Genomic DNA, 24,456 nt, shown 5'->3' on the forward strand with positions numbered 1-24,456 from the left:
TCATCAAAATTTTCCATTTTCAATTTAGTCTCATATAAAAAGGGGCACATCTTATCACCAATAGATCGTTAAACTAGTTGCATCATCAATATTTATAGGAAATTGAACTCTCTACCAAAATGTTATCGTATACTCTTTTATTAATGTAACTATTTAAAAGATATTCAAGTTCAAAGATTGAAGTATTTTAAGGAAAATAACTTTTTGTTTTGAATTTTGTAACTTACTATAAAAAAATTATTGTCAAATGAGTTTCAATTATTTCGATAGGAAATTGAACGCTCTACAAAAAAGGTCTGCTGTAGTTAATCGATTACTCTAACCATTTAGAAGATGTTCACTTTAGAATTCCAATGCCTACTGATTTTAATAGTTTTTTAATAAATATTTCCAATTTATTAATTTAATTTATGAATTTTGAGAATATTTAAGAATATTACGTTGAATATTTAAGAATACTACGTTGATGAAAAAATACACATATAACCTCTTTCACTCCTGGTAATTTTAGTTCAAGTATTTTTGACATCGGTATGCCAATTAAATTCATATTACATGATTAGCAGATGAATTGCAATAGAAGACACAACTCGGAGCTCCAAAAACTATATATGCAATGTAGAAATATAGGAGGAAACACGGAAATGACATAAAACTACAGATGGTGCTAGTATGACAAGTACTAAGTAACAGAACTACCAACATTTGAAATAAAATCTTCAAATTCCCCAAGCAAAAAATATTCAGTTATCAATTTTGTGGAAAAAAGAAATTTGAATGACATTTTAAATAAACCCGTTGAAAAATATTAAATTCCGACCCTAAATTGTGATAAAAGGTATAGAAAGAAAATATCGTTAAAAAAATGATTCGAAAGAAATATATTCTCAAACTAAAGGTAAGACATAATTTGCAAACTGTCATTCTAACGAAATAAAATCAAATTCGCATGAATATTGTCAAAATTCATAAATTGAATGGATAAATTGAAAATATTTATTGAAAATCTATTAAATTCAGTAGGCATTGGGATTCAACTGCGAATATCTTCTAAATGGTTAGAGTAATCGATTAATCACAGCATACCTTTTCTGTAGAGAGTTCAGTTTCCTATAGAAATAATTGAAACTCATTTGACAATAATTATTTTTTAAAAAGTTACAAAATTCAAAACAAAAAGTTATTTTCCTTAAAATACTTCAATATTTGACCTTGAATATCTTTTAAATGGTTAGATTAATGAAAAGAGTATAGGATACCATTTTCGTAGAGCGTTCAATTTCTTATGAATATTGACGATGAAACTAGTTTAACGATCTATTGGTGATAAGATATGACCATTTTTATATGAGACTAAAGTGAAAATGGAAAACTATGATGCGCGTAATCTTCCCGTTAATATTAAGAGCCTAGATTTGGTAAATACTTTCTAGAGGTACCTAGGAACTAGTTTTCGTGTGTCGGATCCAAAAAAAAAAAAATACATATGTCCTTGAACAAGAATCCACAAATACACTTTTTCACCAAGGATTAGTTTTCGTTCAGGTATACAGCATAACTGCTACAAGTAGCAAACTATTTTGGGGGTGTTAAAAAGTACTTACAGCAGAAACGATTATACTTGCCATCTATCCTCTTTATTTATGTCTCTCTGTAAAGACAAAATACGTGCATAAATACATACAAACGTACATATCGATGGCTGAGTGGAAGATCGACCTATCTCGGCTGCCAGTTCGAAAACGCTCTATCTCAAAAAACTTTTCAAGAACGCCCTATTTCAGAATTTTATTGAAAAACACCCTATCTCAAAGTTCGGTTCAAAAACGCCCTATCTCACTTCAAAATGTATTGAAAATATGTTGATATAGGGCGTTTTTGAATCGGTGGCTGAGATAGGGCGTTTTTGAAACGAATTCTGAAATAGGGCGTTCTTGAAAAGTTTTTTGAGATAGAGCGTTTTCGAACTGGCTGCCGAGATAGGTAGATCTTCCACTTAGACATCGATATATAAATATGCATGTTATGTATGTACATATTTATGTATACAACTTTAAAAAATATTTTACTAAATAATCTATGCTTATGTTTATAAATAAATTTTATTTTTTTTGCGTTCTCTGGTTGCACCACGCTCGCTGCGAGTCCGAAAAAGGATTGATATTCAATGTAAACGATTAATAAATCTGATCGAGAAGTAATAAATATTTACATTTGTGTATACATTTTTTTATAAAAATAATGATTATTTGAAAAATTTAAACAATCGGGCTAAAGCGTGTCTCATGAACTATTATCATTGAGAAAATCGGGGGGTGAAATAACACAAACGGCAATAACGCAAAATTTGCTTTATTTCACTTTTAAATGGGAAATAATACCAAAATGTTTCCTTGTTTCCCATTGCTTATTTATACTATTTGTAAAAAACAGTTTACTGACAGAAGAAAAAAGAACTTTGTTTATTCCAAAAATACAATTAAACCAAGGCACATTGAACATGTAATATCAGTATAGCAGCTGATTTGATTTTTTTCAAATTATTTGTTCTCGAAAATGTCAAATATTTTACATTTCTTCTCACAAAAACTCTAAATTGTTAAAATCTATTTGCATGTGAAACATTTTCCATACAAAACCAGCGATTAAATACCAGCTTTTGGAAAGCTCGCCCAACTCAGCAGCACAACCGCTGATTACGGGGCCTGGCACAGGAGGGTGGAGCTATGCTTCTAGAAGCGAAGACACTAGAGGCCTTGCTACTCCCGTATTTCACAAACCACTTGACCCCTGTGAAGCATCAGCATGGTTTCCGTAAAGTCCACAGTACAACAACAGCACTTAACGCCATAAACACTCAGATAACTCGTGACCTTAACCGCAAACGTCCCTGCGAGAGAACGATTCTAGTAGCGCTGGACCTGTCAAAGGCTTTTGACACTGTCAGCCATTCCACGCTACTGGAAGATATAGAGGCTTCCTCTCTCCCACAGAGACTCAAACGGTGGTCGGAAAATTATCTAAGTGGTCGACACTCGTCGGTAATGTTTAGAGACAAATCGAGCAAGCTTAGGAAAATAAAACAGGCGGTCCCACAGAGTGGTGTCCTTTCCCCACTACTGTTTAACTTTTACATTTCAAAGCTCCCTCAACCACCAGAGGGAGTCTCGATTGTCTCTTACGCCGACAATTGATCGATCATGGCGACCGGGAATGGAATTGATTACCTGTGTTCGAAAGTAAACGGTTATCTCTCTGAACTTTCTCGCTTCTTCACTGCAAAGTGTCTAGCCCTCTCCCCTACGAAATCCTCCGCGACACAACCTGGACGAAGGAGGTCAGGCTGAATTCACGTCGATGACACACCAATTCCGACGGTGAATAATCTTAAAATAATCGGAGTAACATTCGACAGCCTGCTCTCCTTCTCTGCGCACGCAACCGCTATTGTCAATAAAGTACAAAGCCGCAACAAAGTCCTCAAGTCGCTAGCCGGCAGTACTTGGGGCAAAGACAAAGGAACGTTGGTGGCAACATACAAGGCAATAGGCGGGTCGGTTTTAAATTACGCAGCACCAGTGTGGTCGCCGGGGACTAGTAGGACGCAGTGGACGAAGCTACAGACGGTACAAAATACAGCACTCAGGACAGCGACTGGATGCCTCCTGATGGCACGAGAGCACCACCTCCACGACAAGGCGAAAATGCTCCCAATTAGGGAGCACAACACGATGCTCTGCAAGCAGTTTCTTGCTGGGAGCCACAGATGTGGCCACCCAAGTAGACAGCTGCTTGCAGAGGAGCCCTCGCCGAGGCACGTCAGGAGGCATCTATATGAACTGACGGACGAAGTCAAGAGGGTATTTAAGCAACCTCTGGACCTGTCAGCTCACAGACAGGCCCTGAACGGCATTCACAGGGACGCAGTCTCGAGTTATGTAGACTCAAGACCTGTGAATGCCGTTCTAGGCACACAAACACCGGACATTGACGCGACGCCCAACTTCGCTCTGGCTACTGCAGCAGGCTAAATTCCTACCTGAGTAGGTTAAATGCAGATGTGCCGAACGAATGTCCGGCATGCGGAGAGACCCCCCACGACTCGAAACATCTCTTCGCATGCCCGGAAAACCCCACAACCCTAACGGCGTCGTCCCTATGGACCGACCCCATAGAGGCTGCACGCTTCTTGGGGCTGCCGTTAGTGGAACTTGACGACAACGACTGAGATATTAGCCTATCTGGGCGGGGTTTTTGTAGCCGCTACAACAACAACAACAACTAAGAAATAAAGTTGCACCAATTTTCATTTTTTCAGTTTAAATTTTTTACCTTTTTCGTATTTTGCATGGCAGGCTTTGATGTAGAAGAAAAGCATTAGAACAGTTTTTGGCACCTTCGATACCAGAAGCAACAATAAAAATACAGGCAAATGTTGTTTTTGCTCAAATGCTCTTAACCTGTTTGATAGGCCTTGAATTAAACAAAAAATTTGATATAATTCATACGAAGTAAGTAATATTCACAAAATATTTTTACTTATGAAAAGTCTAACAAAATATAGGAAAAGCATCGTCTTTAAAAACTGCTCCGCATATTGGACATAGCGCTTTTGTATTAATTTTTTCTGCATGCTTTTTAATATATGTTAAAAACATTGCTGGAAAACCTTCAACTGTTTGCATGGAACCATGTCGCAATAAACAGATGGAGTAATAAAACGGCTTTCTCGCTTTATTTTCTGATATTCGGCTGCCTTATAGTCACATTTTATAGGAAAATTTTCAAATAAAGCAGTGGCACCTGGTAATTCCACTATGGGTGGGATGCATGCAATAACACCATACACAATAATTCCCATTACTTGGACGAACGCGAGTTAAATTCACACTCTCGATGTACATAAATAAATACAATTTTATTGGTACCAAGATGTACTTAAATCAATTCTAACCTGAAGTTCATATGCTTCAGTATAATAGAAGACTAACTTATTTCTATGCATAATCCTCTATTTATAGGCTCTGGTTTCTTTTGTTTATTGGTTGCTGATAATCTTCAATAGGAATGTTTTGGTTGCTGATAATCTTCAATAGGAATGTTTTGGTTGCTGATAATCTTCAATCTTTTATTTGCTGACAATGTTTTGGTTGCTGATAATCTTCAATAGGAATGTTTTGGTTGCTGATAATGTTCAATAGGAATCTTTTATGTAAACTACTGATTCTGTATCATACATTGGAAGATGTCATCGGTACAGTAGTGTATTTTCTGTTACACCAACTCTCCTCCCTCTTAAAATTAAATGTCCTTATTTACAATTTGGACTCTAGTAATTTTCGTTTTCTTTCTTCATGGTCTTTTTGACATTGTATTAGTGCTCTTTGATAAAGTATATTCCTTCTCTTTACTCTAAATTCTAATAATAGTTTGGTTATTGTGATTAATAGGGTTATAATTAATATAGTTATAAATGTAGCCTTAATTGGATTTTGTTCAATTGGTACAAATATGGGTGATATTTCGTCTAGATTATTGAACTTGTATTCTGATTGAGATTCTAAGTATTCTAATATATCTAAATTTTCTTTATGCTTTTTATGGAGTATTTTTACCATAGTTTCCTTAATGTTTATATATTCTTCATTATTTAATGTTATATTGGTTTTGAAATAAATTGAAAAATCTCCATCTAAAATGTCGTTGTTTAATATATTTAATCCGCTAATAATAATGTTTCCGTTACCATAATTAATAAAGGGTGGATTCTTTTCTTTTATCATTTTACATTGAGCATTATTTTTCTCTAATATTTGTATTGTACATTCGTCCCTTTTATTCTGCTTACATATAGTTTGATCTATAAAATCTTTACATTTATTGATTCTTACGTATTGATTTCCTTTGCATAAAGCAATATTTTTATCCATAATTAATTTTCCTTTTTTTGAAGCTAATGAGTAGATGTAGAATTGTTCACATTTTTCTTTGATTTTTGGGTATTTGTAAACTGTTACAAAGTTTTGTTCGAATTTAACAATTTTAATTTCTGCATATTCTAAAATATTTATGGTTAAAACATTTGTTTTTTCTTTCGCAATGATTTCTGTGATTTCTTCTAAGTCTAATGAAGTTGACAGGAAGTTGTTATTTTTTGGTAAATTAATTGTAGTTAGGAGAGTATTTAGTTCATTGTAGACTTCTGTGAGTATTAATTTTTCAGAGAAATCCTTGGGGTTTAATTTCTATAACATTTTTTCGAAATTACCATTTATTATTTTTTGTTTATTATCTCCCTCAATTAATTGATTGATTCTTGTCTGTATCTCTACTTCATCATCGTGGTCTGGTGTGCCCGTTATCCATTTTAATATTGTCCCTAATGCGTTTAATCCTCTTCTAAATCTATTAACTGGATTTATCTGTTTTATTAATATTTCAATTTTTTGGTGTAATATTTTCATTTCAGGATTTGAATCTAAATTATATTTTGAGTTTAATATATTTTGGTATGGTGTTAATATTCTAGTTAAATTTGTAATATCATATAAATAATCGTAGCTATCAAATGAAAAAAGCTGGATTCGTTTCTATTAATATATAATCTTTTCCTTTCAGGCTTGTAATATTTGTGTCTGAACTAATCCTGTTTATGCACAGCAAGATTATTATTATTATGAGTATCATTTCTAGTTCGTACGGATGTTATCTTTGTGTATTATTCTATTATCAGTTGTTGTGACTGTTCTACCGTTATCCTGTTCAATTATTTTTTTCATGAATCTATCGTGTTTTTTATTTCTTCGGCTTCTTTTAACGTAAATAATATCTCCTTTCTTGTAAGTAATTTGTTTGTTCGGTGCCTTCTGTTGGGTTATATCTCTTTCTTGATTATATTGAATTCTATTTCTGATCCTCCTCTGTTGAAAAACACGTCCTCGGGTTTATGTCCTGTGACCGAGTGAATGGTTTTATTGTACTGTCGTACTGCTTCGAATATTACCTCTTCGTGTTTGCCTTTGGTTTCCTTTACTAGTAAGTTAGTTAGCTCCACTATTGTGCTGTGCGTCCGCTCTACTTGACCGTTCGTTGTCGAATGTTGTGGTGGCACTGCTGTGTGCTGTATATGTAGTCGATCGTATACAGATTTTGCTACTACATTAACGTATGTCGGGTCGTTATCGGTTGTTAGGTTCGTTGCGTATGGGAATATTTGTGATAGTATTTCATTCAAATATATGTATGTGTTTTTCCTATCTGGTATTTTTTTTATATAGCAGAATTTTGAGTATCTGTCTACTGTAGTTATATATATTTGGTTGTCCATAAAAAATGTATACATGTGTAAATGTGTACCTACTTCATTTGGTATTGGTGTTTTTCCGTAAAGTAATTTATTCGGTCGTCTGTCGTATTTACATTTTTTACATATCTCATATATTTGTGCTGCCTTCTTTGCCATATCTTGCATGTTAGGCCAGTAATAGCTCTCAGAGAGTTCTTTTAAATTATTTCTATAATTTCTATGTGCTCTTCTGTGTATTTGTTCAACTATCTCATTCATTTCATTTTCGTCAGTGATGTCTCTGACTAATGCATTTGCTATTACAAAATTAGTTGTTGGGAAAGTTTGTACTAGTGTGGTTTTTATTTGATATAGAATTTATTCTGTAGTGATTATGGCGTTAATATTGTTTGGGTGTAATACGCCTTTAATATCACTTATCAATTGTTCTATAGTGGTGAAGTATATGGTATGTCTAAATTTTCCGAATATATTTTTACTTTCTATTCTTACTAATCCATTGTTAGTTTGGATAATAATTTGATTATTAAAATGGTTTAAGCTAGTGCCTACCCTTCTTATGGTTTCAGTGGGTGAGCTGAGTCGAGAGTGCTGCGATTCTGAGTCGGTTAATTGATTAATTTGTTGCCGACTTAGTGCGTCTGCAACTATGTTTTGAGAACCTAGTTTGTATACCAATTTGGCACCGTATTCTTCTATTTGGTTTTTTCACCTTTTTACTTTATTATTAGGGTTCTTCCCTGAAATAGAGTAGGTTAAGGACTGATGATCCGTGTAGATTGTAAGGTCTGATCGTCCATATAAATAGTTCCTGAGTTTTTGTAGTGCCCAAATTATGGCTAATAACTCTTTTTCGTTCGTGCTATATTTTTGTTCCGTCTCGCTTAGTGTTCTGGATATAAAACAAATGGGATTTCTACCTTGGGATAACGCAGCTCCTATGGCAAAATTACTTGCGTCCGTGGTTAAATCAAAGGGTTTATTGAAATCGGGTTGAAAGAGTTCGACTTGTGCTTGTAATTCCTTTTTTAATATATTCCTCGCTTTTATGGCTTCCTCATCTAATTTATTTGCATTCTTTCACTTTGATTTTTCTTTACGAGACCGTTCTCTCCTCTTAAAACAATGTTAGGGGTTGAGTAATCTTGGCGTAGTCTTTGATGAATTTTCTATAATATCCTGCTAGTCCTAAAAACGATCTTAATTCTTTCAGATTCATAGGCACCGGGTAATTTTTTATGGTCTAAATTTTTTGTGGGTCTACGGTTATTCTGTTATGTTTAATAATATGTCCTAAATATTCAGTGCAGTCTTTGAAAAAATTAGATTTTTCGTATGAAATCTTCATATTTGCTTGACGCAGTGCATTTATAACAATTCTTATGTGTTCCATATGTTCATCGTGTGAGGATGAATATATTAACACATCGTCTATATATACATGCACGAATTTTCCTATGTAATTCCTTAATATGTCATCTACGCATCTTTGAAATATTGAAGGTGCATTCTTTAGTCCAAACGGCAACCTTAAGAATTCATATTTTGCTCCGTTTATGCTAAAGGCTGTCTTTTCGGTGTCTGACTCCTTGATTTTTATCTGATGGAAACCTGCTTCCAAATCTAGGGTTGTAAAAACAGTTGCTTTACCTAAATTCTGTATTGTCATGGTGACATCGGGTATGGGATATCTATCGGTAATGGTTTCGCTATTCAATTTCTGGAAGTCTATGACCATTCTTCTCTTAGGGTTTCCTAACTCGTCAGTTCCTTTCTTTGGTACTGTCCATACGGGTGAGTTATAGGGACTTTTACTGGGTTTAATTATATTATTCTCTAGCATTTTATTTATTTCTTTATTTATTAAATTATGGTCTGAAAAGCGGTAAGGGTACTGTTTCATCCATATTGGCTCTTCAGTTTTAGTGCGGATCGTCGCTTCAATTGTTGTTGTAAATGGTAAAATAGGATTTGTTTCCTCATTAATTCTCATAATTTCTTCAACTTCTTTTTTATATTTGCTCTCATCTATTGTGAAATTTACTTGACTGACATCCATTTCCTTTTACTTCTGTTCTGTTCTCCTGACATACATCATTTTATTTTCGAACAGATCTATCTTAGCTTTCATTTCTCTCAACGATTGTTCTCCTAATATCATATCAAATTCTTTTAATTCTTCGATTTCAAAAAATATAAATTCTTGTCCTAGCATTCTAATCTTCTTGGCTGAGTTTATTGTGTTTGAACCATTCAGAGTTCTACTAACAAATTGTTTAACTGGCAAGGTCTTTCCATTTGGAATATTTTTCCTAATATAATTTAATGTCGAACCTGTGTCTATTAAAACTAATAGTTTTTTGTTATCATGTAAAATAATATGAAGACACGGCAGATTATTTACTCGTCTAAAAAAGTAGCTCTATTTTCAAATTCGCTTTCATCTATATTTACCCTTAATGACTGATCACTATTATTATCCGTTATTTGGTTGATCCTTTGTAGTTTCTGTGGTGCTATATTATATCTGGATGACGTTGGGATTGAAAGGTGCATATCCGGCTCTTTGTCGTTCATAGTTGTTTCTGAAGGGATTCTGTTGATACGATTGCTGTTGTTGATGCTGATTATTCGTGGGTTGCCGGAATCTTCCTATTGATGTATCCACGTCCATTGGTGTCGGGTTTGATCTTTCCATGTGGGGAATAGGTTGAACTCCTGGTTGATACTTCCGTTCGTTTTGTGGGTGTTTGGGGTAGTTATAAGCTTCTCGTCGTATCGGATTGTTCTGCCTTTTATAAAGAATATCCGTGGCAATTGCGTATGCACTTTCTAAATCTCTTGGTGTTGCTGCATATAATGTGTGTTGAGTAAATCCATCATTTATGCCATTGCGGAAGCAATCTATGGCCATTTCTTTTGTGACCTGCTGTAGAGAGTGAGTATTCCCTGGGTAATCAATTTCGCATTTAGTCATTGCTAAATTAAAGATTTGACAGATCTTGCTGTGGAATTCGGATAGCGTCTGTCTTCCTTGTATTTGTCTTTTCATTTCCTCTATGAGGGCGTTATAGCTTCTAGTATCGGCGTAGCTGTAATCTAGGCGATTGAGAATTGCTTGTAAGTGAAATACTGTGCCATGATTCTGTAGAAGAGTTGCTGGTTATCCTTCGATCTTCGTGTGACGTATTATAAATAATGCATCGTAATATGGTTTGGTATCTCGAAAGGCTTCTATGGGACTCATTGCTGATATGATGGTTGCCCTCCATGTCCTGTATTTGGATGTGTCTCCTTTGAACACTGGTAGCCGTTCGAATAGTCTCAAATTTATTTCATTTGCATTGTTTATCCTGGGACTTATCGGTTGGAATTCTTCGATTTCAGGTACTTGCGCTTGCTGCAGCTGCGCTAATTGTGCTTCTACAGCGGCATAAGCTTGTTCCAAGGTTACTACCCTTGCTTCCATAATGATTCCTCTGCCTTGATCAAACACTTGTAATCGCTTTTTTTCGGAAGCGGTCCAGTTTTATTTTTGGTTCTCCTTGTCCTCTTTTTCAGGACGTGCGGAATTTTTAGGAGTTCCTTTTATTATTCACTTATTGCGCCCCCAGTTAAATTCATACTCTCGATGTACATAAATAAGTATAATTTTATTGGTACCAAGATTTACTTAAATCAATTCTAACCTGAAGTTCATATGCTTTAGTATAATAGAAGACTAACTTATTTCTATGCTTAATCCTCTGGTTTCTTTTGTTTATTGGTTGCTGATAATCTTCCATAGGAATGTTGTGGTTGCTGATAATCTTCAATCTTTTATTTGCTGACAATGTTTTGGTTGCTGATAATCTTCAATAGGAATGTTTTGGTTGCTGATAATGTTCAATAGGAATCTTTTATGTAAACTACTGATTCTGTATCATACATTGGATGATGTCGTCGGTACAGTAGTGTATTTTCTGTTGCACTAACTCGCGGACCGCCGCGACGCCGGGCACTTTCAAAATTGTATACTTACAAATCCGTCCATTTAACTTGTTCATGTCTACTTTTTGTCAAATGTAACTGGGTGACTATTTTGCTTTATTACTCAAATTGTTAAGTATAAAAGTTGGTCTTATTGCTCAACGAGAAATGAAATAAAGCAAATTTGTGTTATTTCACATTCAAATGGGAAATAACACAAATTTGCGTTATTGGCGTTTGTGTTATTTCACCCGCCCGACAAAATCAGCAAGATACATGCTATGAATCAGTTTATAATAAATAATTACTGAATTCATCAAAAAAAGTTAATAGTTATAACTCTTGTAAAAATTCGAATTTTGCAAAATTGTTCAAATTATATATTTTTTTTATGGTTGTAAACCGCTCCGAACCGTTCGAAAAAATCTTGGCCATCCACTTTTGGGTGGCCCACTTGGGAGATTTTCACTCATTTACTAATCGACACTATACGCCGCACTGTGTTCTGTTTTGGGGAAAAATGGACAAAATCAAATATCTCCCGATCCAAACCAGATAGAGACACAAACATAATGCCGCTTATTATTAAGCCCGAATATCGATGAATACGGGAAAATTATTCAGATTCCTTAAAAACAGTTTCTCTACCTTGAATACCAAGGTCAAAGTTCAACTAAAAAAAATTTATATATAAAAGCAAATATCTAGCGAACGAAAATGCAGAGACCTAAATAAAATAGTATCTTAAACTCCAAGTATTGCTAAAAAGAGCCAAACACTTTCTATTCGTCAAAAATAAATTCCGTAACGTGAATTCCGAGGTCAATGGTCAACTAAAAAAAAAATCTGATTTAACCATAGCTAAATGTTTTTATTATTATTATTTTACCTCCCTTTTATTAGCTCGGGATGTAACTATGTAATATTGATGCGAATAAAAGATGCAGCGATTTCTATTCTCAAGTTACATGCCTGATGACAGTACGAATGGAAATTGTAATAACGTGGTTTTAGCTTTTTAAACTATAATTTTATTTAAGTCGTTTTATGCGATATACATACATACAGGGTGTCCCAGAAGTAACCTGCCATACTTTAGGGGAAGGTAGGTGGGGGTGAGCTCTCTGATAAACAAAAACTTTTCAGGTAAAAGTGTCACCGTTTTTGAAATATTTACATTTTTTTGAATTAAAAAAAATCGTGCCTTTTCATGTATTTTCTTTAACTGATAGTTGCTTCTCCATACTCAAATGCAAAGTAGTTCAAATATATTAAGGAACCATCATAAAATTAGGACTATTAACTACTACTTACTATTACTACCTACTATTAGGACCCCACTTAAGGGTTTTTATTTAATAGGTAATCTTTGCACAATATATAAAGCACAGGGAAAGTTGTGCACAGGATCGTGTTGCACGCTGAGTTTCCAGTTCCATAGAAAGAGAACAATAAACCTGCTGCACAGTGGTCTAAAGTGGCATTTAGTGTTCGTAATTAACTGGAGCCTTAATTTTTTTCACTTAATTTGATAATTTTTTTATTAAAGCTTATAACGTTTGCAATATACCAGTTGAGCGTGATATTTGAATTTTTATTTGATTATATTAAATTTCTTAGTGGAAAATGCAGAAAAAGTGGCAATTTTGAATAAAATGGAGAATACATTAGTTACTAAATGTTACATAACGAAGACTAGTTAAAAAAAATTTTATGGTTCCCCAAAACGCAGAAACTACAAAAAATGTTTGAAATGTTATAAAAAAAGGTTCACAAAAATAATTTTTTTTTTTTGGTTTTTAGTAGAAATTGGTTGAAAAATGAAGACTGCGGTGAATTACGAACATTAAATTCCAATTTTGAACCTCTGTGTGCTGACTTCGGTAAATGTATTTTGGCAGCAAAGGATGACGAAGTCCTTGAAAAGGATTTGGCTTCATTTTCCGGAATCGGTTAATTAACTGGTAAATATTTGATTTAAATTACGATATGGGTAAGGTTCTTTTATGTTACAAGTTGTATGTACGTATTCCCAAATAATTTTGAAAAAATGTCCTTTATTTTACATTTCTTAATATGGTCTCCGTAACCATAACATCAACATTTACATCATATTCTAGCATAAATATATTTTCATGAGTGTGAAGAGTACAAAAGGATTCGAGGAATAAAATTGACTACTAATCAAATTTAAAATTAACTCAGACATAAAATTTACACCGAAGCTCTTTTTTAATCTGTACGACTTGGAATTCTTTTTATAAATCTCAGCATTCCTTTTCGTAATATGAAGGCAAAAAAATCGCGAATATATATGAATGTGAGTTCCTAATTTAAAAACGAGGTACATTCTGTCGAGTGAATTTCGGTACTACCCCCTCTAAAACTCAGCGCCTCAAAATTTATAAGGACTTGAAAAGTTTTAAATAAATCTGGACAAACTTATATTTTGAAAGCAATGAATTTTTCGCCATTATTAAATTTTTAAGAGATTCGCTGTTTAAAAAAGGTTCGAAAATACCCATAAAGTGGCATAGTTGAGCCAATATACATAATGAAATTGTTAAATTAGTTAAATAATAGTCATACAGCTTTAATATGGCGTCCAGCTGAGTTTCAGTATTAGGCCAAGTTTACAACCTAACGTATTAGCGTAGCGAGAATACATAAAAATCGCTTCTAACCAACATTTACACCGTCTTTGGTGTTTATCGCTGTGCAAGCAAATAAAAAGTATGCAGTTTGTTAAAAAAAGCTTTTTCTCATAATTAAAGCCCAAATAAATACAAAATATACATATGTACATATTTATATAATAAATTAAACATCTGTTCTACTGCTATTATATACAATACAATATGCTTAAGTTTCGGTATAAATTTTCAAAGGGTTGTGGAAACAAAAAAAATATTTTAGGGGAATCTCTACGTAGCAATGTATCACACGTTTTGTTGCTTTCCCAACAACAAAATATGTGCTAGATTGGTACGTAGCAACTTTAAATCTAAAATGATACTCATCGTAAACTCCCCTATTATAAAAAATTAGTCGTGTATAATTTTGCTACAATTTAAACACTAGCTACTTTTTAAACGCCAGCGGTTATGCTGGCGAAGAAGTTTCTTTGGATTGAGCAATTTCCATTGCATCGCGTAACGCTATTACTCTAGGTTGTGAACTTAGTCTTACTTTTATAATACTTTGAAAATATGGTCGTCATTGATAACTTACACTGATTCTTGAGTTTGGTACAAAAATATTTACCAAGCCAAGAACGGTGTATTTATTTTGCCCTAGACACAATTCAGTTTGAGAATTTGGTATAAAAAATGTTTCTTGTCAAATGAACACAGTTTACAGAAGTTTAGGCGCCTACCACACGTCCATTATTCGAACGCAAACGCGAACGTATACATTTCAACATGTTTTGTTAACGTTCGCGAACGAAAAGAAGAAAACAAATCAGCGTTCACCTATGTTATGTAGAAAAAATTCTCGCTGTTGTTCGTACTCGTATGTACTGTTGCAGCTGCATTTGTGAAGGCACGATGTTGAATCATTAGTACCCAAACAAACTTTAAGCGTGTAGGGGTGCCTTATTGATGCATATTTCACCACTGGTGTATTAAACATACCAACCAGTGTTACCACTCGACAATATTTTTAGGAACAAAAAATCCTACCAAACCAGTTTCCAAACTACCAATTTTTTTTACTAATCAGATATTGATATTTTATTTCGTTTCTGATTTTACTTTATGTAGAAGTATGAATCTTTGACATTAATTCAATTTATATCAATTATTGTATGTCTAAAATGTAAAAAAATACAATCGATATAAACATATTATATTTGGTAACAAAAAAATGTATTACTGTGCTCGCGCAATTTTATTTTTATTTATTTGTTTTCATTTAACCATGATACAATAAAATTACGGAATGTCAGCAACATAATCTTAATATTTCGGTACGAGTTTTAGGCCATTTTAGCACGCTTTCAGTACGCTTTTCTACTTTCACATCACCATTGTATTACCGCCATTCGACAAAATTTATTTAAAATTTTTACAAATGTTCTAATAAACGAATACTATGCAACACCAGTTCAATGAATTTTTTACATTTCGAATAGGATTTATTTTCTATTATAACTTCAAAACTTTGATAGGATTGCCAAACATCTTTAAAATTTGGAATCGGAAATCCAAATCGATGAGAAATCAATTGCGAACGAAACCAGAACAGCCCTGAAATGAAACTACCAATTTATCAAAACGGCAACACTGATAGCAGCTCTACTTATGGTATGTATAATAACCTCATATTGAAACAGGCAGTGTATTATGTACACACACACTAGCTTTGTTTCTTTACTTTTCTAGCAAATCATTATCAGGGAAAAGAATGGGAAGAATTGCAGAATTACGCTCACAGCGAGTGAAATATAGAAAAAGTCAAGAAACGCAGACTAGCAGAAACTAGCTAGTAAACACCTGACCGTTGCTTTTGACAACTGAACATATGTATTTGCTGCGAATTTCTAATCGCATTTTATGTTTAAAAATTGTTCACAAATACTCACGTTTTGCCACACTTTATCAAATTTATTTAAAAATACAAAAATATGTAAAAGAAGCAAATCAAAGTAGCTGTGCCTAATCTGTCTAATGTTGGGGCAACAGCTGAATTTTTCACCGCATAACGTGAAAATTATGTGTTTCTTGTAATTTGCTTTTGTAATTTTTTACTTATATTCGGATAACACTACCTTGTGTAAATGCGCCTATCTGTAAGAAACAAAGCTACTGTGTGGTGTATTCAATATTCATTTTTTGGTGAATTCTTTGGACCACTGTCAATTGCTCTCAAAATTTGTGATGTGCTGAGTCGCTACTTTTAAGTATTGATCGATACTCGGTACCGATTTAAAAAGTATCAAATACTTTCGATACTCGGTACCAAAATCTTGGAATTTCTAATAAAAGCGCGCAACAGCCAAAAATATGAGTTATATGTACACATACATATAGTGTCAGCTATTAAAAATAAATAATATTGCCACCAAAACTATTGCAGTTGGAAAGACGGTTGCGATAAGTTAAAGAAGGCGATAGTGTGTTTTGCGACATCACTATCAGGGCGAATTTAATAAGGTGGTGCTACCGGCGTATCTGAATTTTTCGCCGTGGAGGACATTACATCAAAATTACGTGTTTGTTGTAGTTCATACTAATGACAGTATGAATATCTGCGTATAATTTGTTAGTGTGATTTTTAACTTATATACGGCTAACACCACCTTATTAAATTCGCCTTGATCATTATTGTGCAGATTTAATTGCCTGCCTTGTTCGCCGCACACATTATGCTTGCTTCACTTAACTACATACATACAAACACATTGCTCATCTCTTGAGAAAGGACCGTCTTATTTGTACATTTTGGGTTTTTAGGCGATGTCTTATAAAGTATCAATAATTTTTTCCCCCAAAAGTAGCCTATGTCGAGATAGGTCCTTTTCCCTTTAAAGCAACATTTTATTGGATTCCCAAACAATATTTTAACGTTTAACTAGCCAACGGTGTAGTTCAAGATGCCCCTATAATAGAATCTTAATTAAAATATAAAACAATTTCAGAGGAAACTGTTTTTTTTTTTAATTCAAAGTCAAACCATCTAAAGTGACTTAAGCTACTTTAATTGAACGGAACAGATATAATGACGAAAGTTTAGTATGTTGAATCGGTATCGGGTACCGAAAAGGAAGTATTGGGTACCGAAAATTCAGCACATCACTACTCAGAATGTCGCCTGAATAACTTTAATGACATTTGTTAACGTGGAGCTATTTGTGAACCAAATGAAAAAAGTGGCGCATTTTAGGAGCTGGTGTAGTTTTCGTACTAATCTCAATGAATAAATAGTACCAAAATGTTAAAGGTAGACGTCCTGCAACGGTAGATGTTGAAGTTGTGTTAGAGGAAGTGGAACTAGGTCCATCGACTTCAGTGAGAATGATGGAAAGACGGAAGGGAATACCAAAAAATACAGTTCAAAAAGCTTTAAAAGACCATCGATTTCATCCCTACCACATTCAACGTGTTCAGGCTCTACAAGAAAGAGATTACCTGTCGAGGGTTAGATTTTGCCGTGAAATGTTGCGAATGCATGAATCAGACCCCAACTTTTTTAATAAAATAATTTGGAGCGATGAATCATCATACAAACGTGATGGTTATTTTAACTAACATAACCTTCACAGTTGGCAGATAGACAATCCTCACGAAATGAGAGAAGATGTTCGCAGTACCGGTACAAAATAAATTTATGGTGCGGTATTTTTAATTGTTAGATACTGGGACCTGTGGAACTGCAGCCAACGCTCAACTCTCACAGTTATTTAGAGTTCCTTCAGGAACGGCTTCCAACTCTTTCAGAAGATGTACCCTTAAATCTGCGGCGAAGACTATGGCTGCAAAATGACGGGTGCCCTGCTCACTACGAGCGTGAAGTAAGAGCTCATGTGGACGAAACTATCCTCGCCGATGGATTGGACGATATGAGCCAATCACGTGGCCCACTCGATCGCCAGACCTGAATCCATTAGATTTTTTCTACTGGGGCTGTCTTAAGGACAAAATTTATTCAAAAACAATTCAAAACGAAGAGCATTTGCGGGAACAAATATTGAGTTTAAGATCTCTAAAAGCGTCTTTCCTTAAAAAGTGCCGAGCTTGAATTAGAGTAGAAGGTCGCCAATTTGAGCATATTTTATCAATAAATGAATAAATTTTGAACCCAACCTTCACAAAAAATATTGATAGATATAGCCCTTGTTATAGACTCCGAATTCCGGTAAGTAGCATAAAATAATGTGAGGAGTAGGTAATAATGTACCTTTGTACTATTTAGCATGTCATTGGTCGGTAACAAGAGCAACTTAAATTTAAATCTATTAAATACATTCTAGCGTGTCTCAGTCCTTTGCCCACAAAAGCGGCTATAACTTTTTTTTCTATTCGAAACAGTAAAGGTGGCACCTTTCTGAAATCTTTATTAAATGAGCAATTTTTTTATGTACTGTAAAGTTATAGCTCAGTACATTTTTTTTCACCAGAGATAGTCAAAGTTGGTGAAGAAAATATCAAAAAGTTAAAAATCCTAAAATAGTCCTAATTTTATTATGGTTCCTTAATATATTTTAACTACATTGTATTTGAGTATGGAAAAGCAACTATCTGGAAGTATTTTACATAAAAAATTTACTAAGTATAGCCTGGTTTGTAGATGCAGTTAAACAAAATACATGAAAAGGCATGATTTTTTTTTAATTCAAAAAAATGTAAATATTTCAAAAACGGTGACACTTTTACCTGAAAATTTTTTGTTTATCAGAGAGCTCACCCCCCACCTACCTTCCCCTAAAGTTTGGCAGGTTACTTCTGGTACACTCTGTATATGTGCATATATATGTATGGTGGGTCGCATCTTTATATTTTTAGATACACAATATCACATGTATATATAAGGAAAATTCCTCCTTGTATGTATAGAAATGTATATGTACATTAGACTGCATCACTCCCCATACAAAAAAATTGGTACTATTTTTCCAGTGGGATTATAAAATCTATTATATTTTAAGACGTCCACACAAATATTTCGGAAAACTATTCAGATTTAAGTGAGCTGAACCGATTTGAAGTACCTTGAATGATTTGAAGTTTTTTATGAATAACAAGTAAGAAAGTCTAAGTTCGGGCGGAGCCGAACATTAAATACCCGGCGCAAGTATTAAATACATATATGTTTTTCACCTTTCCGAAAGCTACCGCTACATGGTAAACCGGGGTGTATCAATTTTAAGTAAATTAGCGTCCTTAAATTTAGAAATATTGAAGTTTCAAGCATTTCTGAAATTTACCGTTATATGAAAATCGGCGTTATTTTAGTTCGATTTCAATAATTTTCAACCTTTTTGCTTCTATGTGGCAAGCACAATATACACACCGAGTTTGGTACAAATTGGTAGAACGGTTACCGAGATACATATATGTGATCATAAGGGGGCGGTGCCACGGCCATTTTTCAAAATTTTATCCTAAACGTATTTCTTGGTAAAGAATTGTTGCAAGCATCAGTTTTGAATAATTAGCTTCAATAATTACTTGATTTATCGAAAATTTCGTATTTCTCTAAAATACCGTTATATGGGAGGTCCGATTGTAAAAATTTTCGGCAATTTCGCATTTTATACCAAGGTTAACAACTGTGCCAAGTTTGGAAGAAATTGGTGCAGCGGTTACCAAGATATACACATGTAACCATAGGTGGGCGTGGCTATGCCCATTTTCCAAAAATTTATAATATTCTTATTTTTCGTCTAAAACTTATTGTAAATATCAATTTTGAGTGAATAATCTTCAGTAGTTTCTAAAATATCGTAGTTTTCGTATTTCTGAAAATCACGGTTATATGGGAGGTAGGCGTGGTTATTGTACGATTTTGCGCCTTTTCAATACCATCCGTCCTACGCCAGAAAGAAGTGCACGTACCAAGTTTCGTTAAGATATCTAAATTTTTACTCGAGTTATCATGTGCACAGACGGACGGACGGACGGGCGGACGGACAGACAGTCACCGCTTAATCGATTTCTCTTTTCATTCTGATCATTTATGTGTACATTTGTCTATATATATCTCGATTCGTTTTGCCTGTTACAAACAACCGCTATGTGAACAAAGTTGTGCACAAGTGCGCTCGGGTATAAAAATAGTTTCTTAAAGATTAAAGATTGGTATTTGAAAAAAAAGGGACACGATTTACTCTTTTTGGGCAGAAATAAAAACAGTGTGAAAATACTTTTCTACTGAGATTCCATAAGTCTAAATCAGAATAGTTTTGGCCCAGTTATTAAATTTTTTTGTAAATCAATCTTTGAAAAAAGTAAAAAAACAGCATCAAAAATCTCATTATTACGATTCTATTGAAAAGATTTTTAATTATTCTTATACAGATTTTTTAAGCGTAATCTCATTTGTCATGTGAGGGGACTTTTTTCAAAAGTTCTTTAAGAAACTATTTTTGTTCATAAACAACTTTATTTTTGGAGGTATTTTCAAATCGGTCTTGCAGAGTGTGTTCAGAAAATGTATTCCAGCTTCATAGACCTCAAGTCTAGCCCAAAACTCTTGCTTTCATTTGTTATATAGCTTATATCTGGGAAAACTCTTGTTGTGGAGATATTTCCATTCAAATTGAAAAAAGTCGCTCCAAATAGCGACAAACTGTTAAAAATTAACATATTCGTCTATTTGGTTTATTTAAGTTATCAACATAACATATACCCAATTATACGCAAAAAACTGTCCATTCCCCGCAAATCGGGGGAATCTCCCTCGAGTTGACTTCCCTGCACGCGATACATAATTTGTAGGCTGTGTATGTCGATTTCTGTTTTTTATAGAAATCTTTTTTTATTTCTGCTGGTTTCTTTGTTTTCATATACATATTTTTCATATTCATAAGTATATATCATGTAGGTACGCATTCAGTGTGAATGCTATGATATCGTGGGCGGGATATTTGGTGAACCGAGCTAGCGTTATTGTGATTAAGTACAAAATGAAGAATATAGCTGTGCTATCACTTCGTACATATCTTGGAAACCCCAAATTGTGTGTATTTTAGAGATGTTTTGCATCACATGCTAAAATTGTAAAATTTGTTCCTTATTTTAATTGTAAGTATGTACACAGTATGCAACCATACCCGCCTTTAACCTAACTGGGAAGACGCATATATTCTTACCTATATTTGTGCATACATATGCATGAATGCATTTAGTTCACTTTATGTGCCGCTACTAATTATATATAAATTGCCACTGACCAAAAAACAAATGAGTAACAAGTAAGAAAGTCTAAGTTCGGGTGGAGCCGAACATTAAATACCCGGCGCAAGTATTAAATATATGTTTTTTTCACCTTAAGCTACCGCTAGATGGTAAACCGGGATGTATCAATTTTGAGTAAATTAGCGTCCTTAAATTTCGAAATATCGCAGTTTCAAGCATTTCTGAAATTTACCGTTATATGAAAAGCGGTCGTAATTTTGGTCCGATTCAATAATTTTCAATGTTTTGCTTTTATGTGGCAAGCACAATAAAACTACCGAGTTTGGTACAAATTGGTAGAACGGTAACCGATATACATATATGTGATTATAAGTGGGCGGTGCCACGCCCATTCTCCAAAATTTTACCATAAGCGTATTTCTTGATAAAGAATTTTTGCAAGCATCAATTTTGAATAAATTAGCTTTAATATTTACTGATTTATCGAAGATTTTGTATTTCTCTAAATTACCGTTATATGGGATGTGAGCGTGGTTATTGTTCGGCCATTGAGTATACTGTACCAAGGCCAACAACTGTGCCAAGTTTGGAAGAAATTGGTGCAGCGGTTACCAAGATATACACATGTAACCATAAGTGGGCGTGGCTACGCCCATTTTCCAAAAATTTATAATATTCTTATTTTTCGTCTGAAAATTATTGTAAATATCAATTTTGAGTGAATTATCTACAGTAGTTCCTAAAATATCGCAGTTTTCGTATTTCTGGAAATTACCGTTATATGGGAAGTGGGCGTGGTTACAGTCCGATTTCGCCCATTTTCAATACCAACCTACCTTGGATTAACGGAAACCTACGTACCAAATTTCGTTGAGATATCTCAATTTGTGCTCGAGTTATCGTGTACACGGACGGACGGACAGACGGACGGACACACAGACATGGCTTAATCGATTTCTCTTTTCATTCTGATCATTTATGTATACATTTGTCTATATCTATCTCGATTCGTTTTGGCTGTTACAAACAACCGTTATGTGAACAAAATTAATATACCCTTGTGCACAAGTGCGCTCGGGTATAAAAAAGGCGAGTGCAGCACCGTACGTGTGATAGAAGTGAAACTTCCCAGAAGAAATTTTATGCATACAACATCGCTGTTGGTGGCATGAGCTTGCTGCTGTGTATACATGCCAGTATAAATGAACCTTCATTTTCATTTAGGGATGAAACTATACCATGCAGGTATCGATATCTTTTCTTGAAAGTATTATCGTAAGAAAGTATCGATACACGAAAAATGTCGGATCTAAAGCATAGATACCTAGTCGTATCGGTACCTTTAGCTGTGAAGGTATTCCGTATGAGCTGGATTAATTTAAATTTTTTTAAAGTAATAAATTAATTTAGTTTTTTCTTTGTCATCCACGCTTTACATCCTACTCTTTTCTCCTTTGTTTCTCTTTTACCTTCCTTTCATTAGCTTGGGATGTAACTATGTAATATTGATGCGCCTAAAAGATGCAGCGCTTTCTATTCTCAAGTTACATACCTGATGACAGTATGAATGGCAATTATAATAGGGAGGTTTTAGTTTTTTGAACTATAATTTTTTTTATTTAAATAATAGATTTGGTCTCCACCACCTTTAATATTGTCCAATAATATTTTCAGCGCGAAGAATAATACGAGTTACTCTGTACGTCGGGCCATGTATACGGCGCGCAGTGTTCTATTTTGGAAAAAAATAGACAAAGTCAAAAGAGAAGAGATAGCGAAATAACTGTAACGATGTTTAGAAGCTTTTGAAATGGGATATTCAGGAAAATAGTCTTGGGTGGTAGAATAATTACCTTGACATTTATAATTACTTTTAAAAATAGATAGTTTGCATTTTTCCTTGTTTTGGCCTGAAACTAGTACGCAATGAAGTTTTTAAAAAGTTTTAAACCAATATTTCTTTGGATGTTTATTCTTTTTACTTAAGAACAGCGTGAAATGAATTAAAAAAAAATATTTTGAATAGATTTTTTGGTATTTTTCCACCACGAAAATGGATGGAAAAGTTCATTTCATACTGGTTTCAGGAAAAATCTACGTCTTCAATATTTTAAGGTCGCTGGCGTTTAAGAAGCCATAAAGCACTGTGCGATTTGTATTAGTGGGGGAAGAAATTCCGAAATTAATTCGCCTTGGTATCGGGTTTCGATAGGGGTATTTTTTTTCGATACCTACTCAGTACTTGGTTCAAAAGTATCGATGCCGAAATTACTTGGTATCGAACGAAAAGTATCGAGTATGCACTTGTATTTACTGGTATCGTTTCATCCCTATTTCCATTTAACACGCGTGGTTTCTCAGAGCGTATGCGTACTCTAACCATACATTTGTACTACTGCTGTATATAAAAATGCATTAATGGAACAGTATTAAAGCATTCTTACAAGATATGTATCCCCATATGTAAATGCTAATTTTCTGATACATCACAGCGGACGGCAGTGCGCGCGAATGACGAAAGCAGCAACAGTAGCATGCTGAAATGGCTCGCTTATATATACACGAGATTTGGAAGTTTTTATCCAGACGTCCAATCGACATGTTTGATATATCGTTGGAAAGGTCTTGCAGGCTGTGTCCAGAAAATATATTCAAGCTTCGTAAACGATTAACCGGATTCTTAAAAATTAGGCTGAAGTGTTGCGAAACAAAAAACGTGCTTTTTGATTTTGCCGGTTTAACGGGGCATGCGGGCACACCCAACATATTTAGTGTTATTCTATAGGCTAATATTTTTCAAACGATACCTTATATATTAAGTTCCGGCCACTTGTTGGTAAATGTGTTTTGGTTCCTGTCTCCACTTCGAGATGCTTTGCGATGTATGTGGCGTCTGTACGTTATTATTATTACTAGTGTTCGCCCAGCGGTTGAAATTCAACCGCTAAAATTAAGGATAGTTTATGTGAGTTGAGTTGAGCTGAAATAAAATTTGTTGGAATGGGTTAAGTGGAGGGGAGTTTAGCTTAGTACTTAGCATAACATAACATAGAATAGCATTAGATTCAATAACATAACATATGTAGCATAACACATCACAATATAACATCGCACATTCTTCAGTTGTATTTCCTTTTTATCCCTATCACTTTCTTCCTCTCTATCTTTGTCTCTATCGCTTTTAATGTTTATGTTTATGTTTATCTACACCTTCATATTCATGTTCATGTTCAAGTTCATGTTCATGTTCATGTTCATGTTCATGTTCATGTTCATGTTCATATTCATCTTCATCTTCATCTTCATCTTCATCTTCATCTT

General features: G+C 34.1%; 1 protein-coding gene across 4 annotated transcripts in view; it reads left to right on the forward strand.

The window, feature by feature from the left end:
* Positions 1 to 24,456, forward strand: part of LOC118745565 (protein zntC) — a 326,373-nt gene that overhangs the window by 182,368 nt on the left and 119,549 nt on the right. Inside the window, exon 2 of one of the 4 annotated variants that reach the window (XM_036479045.1) lies at positions 15,447 to 15,582. The exons of the other annotated variants lie outside the window; for them this stretch is intronic. The gene's annotated coding sequence lies outside the window, so the exon portion shown is untranslated. The remainder of the gene's footprint in view (positions 1 to 15,446; positions 15,583 to 24,456) is intronic. 4 annotated transcript variants of the gene reach the window in all.

The sequence above is a fragment of the Rhagoletis pomonella genome, unplaced genomic scaffold (genome assembly GCF_013731165.1).
Source record: "Rhagoletis pomonella isolate Grant_MI unplaced genomic scaffold, Rhpom_1.0 Rhpom_scaffold_00009, whole genome shotgun sequence".
NCBI classification, from domain to species: domain Eukaryota; kingdom Metazoa; phylum Arthropoda; class Insecta; order Diptera; family Tephritidae; genus Rhagoletis; species Rhagoletis pomonella.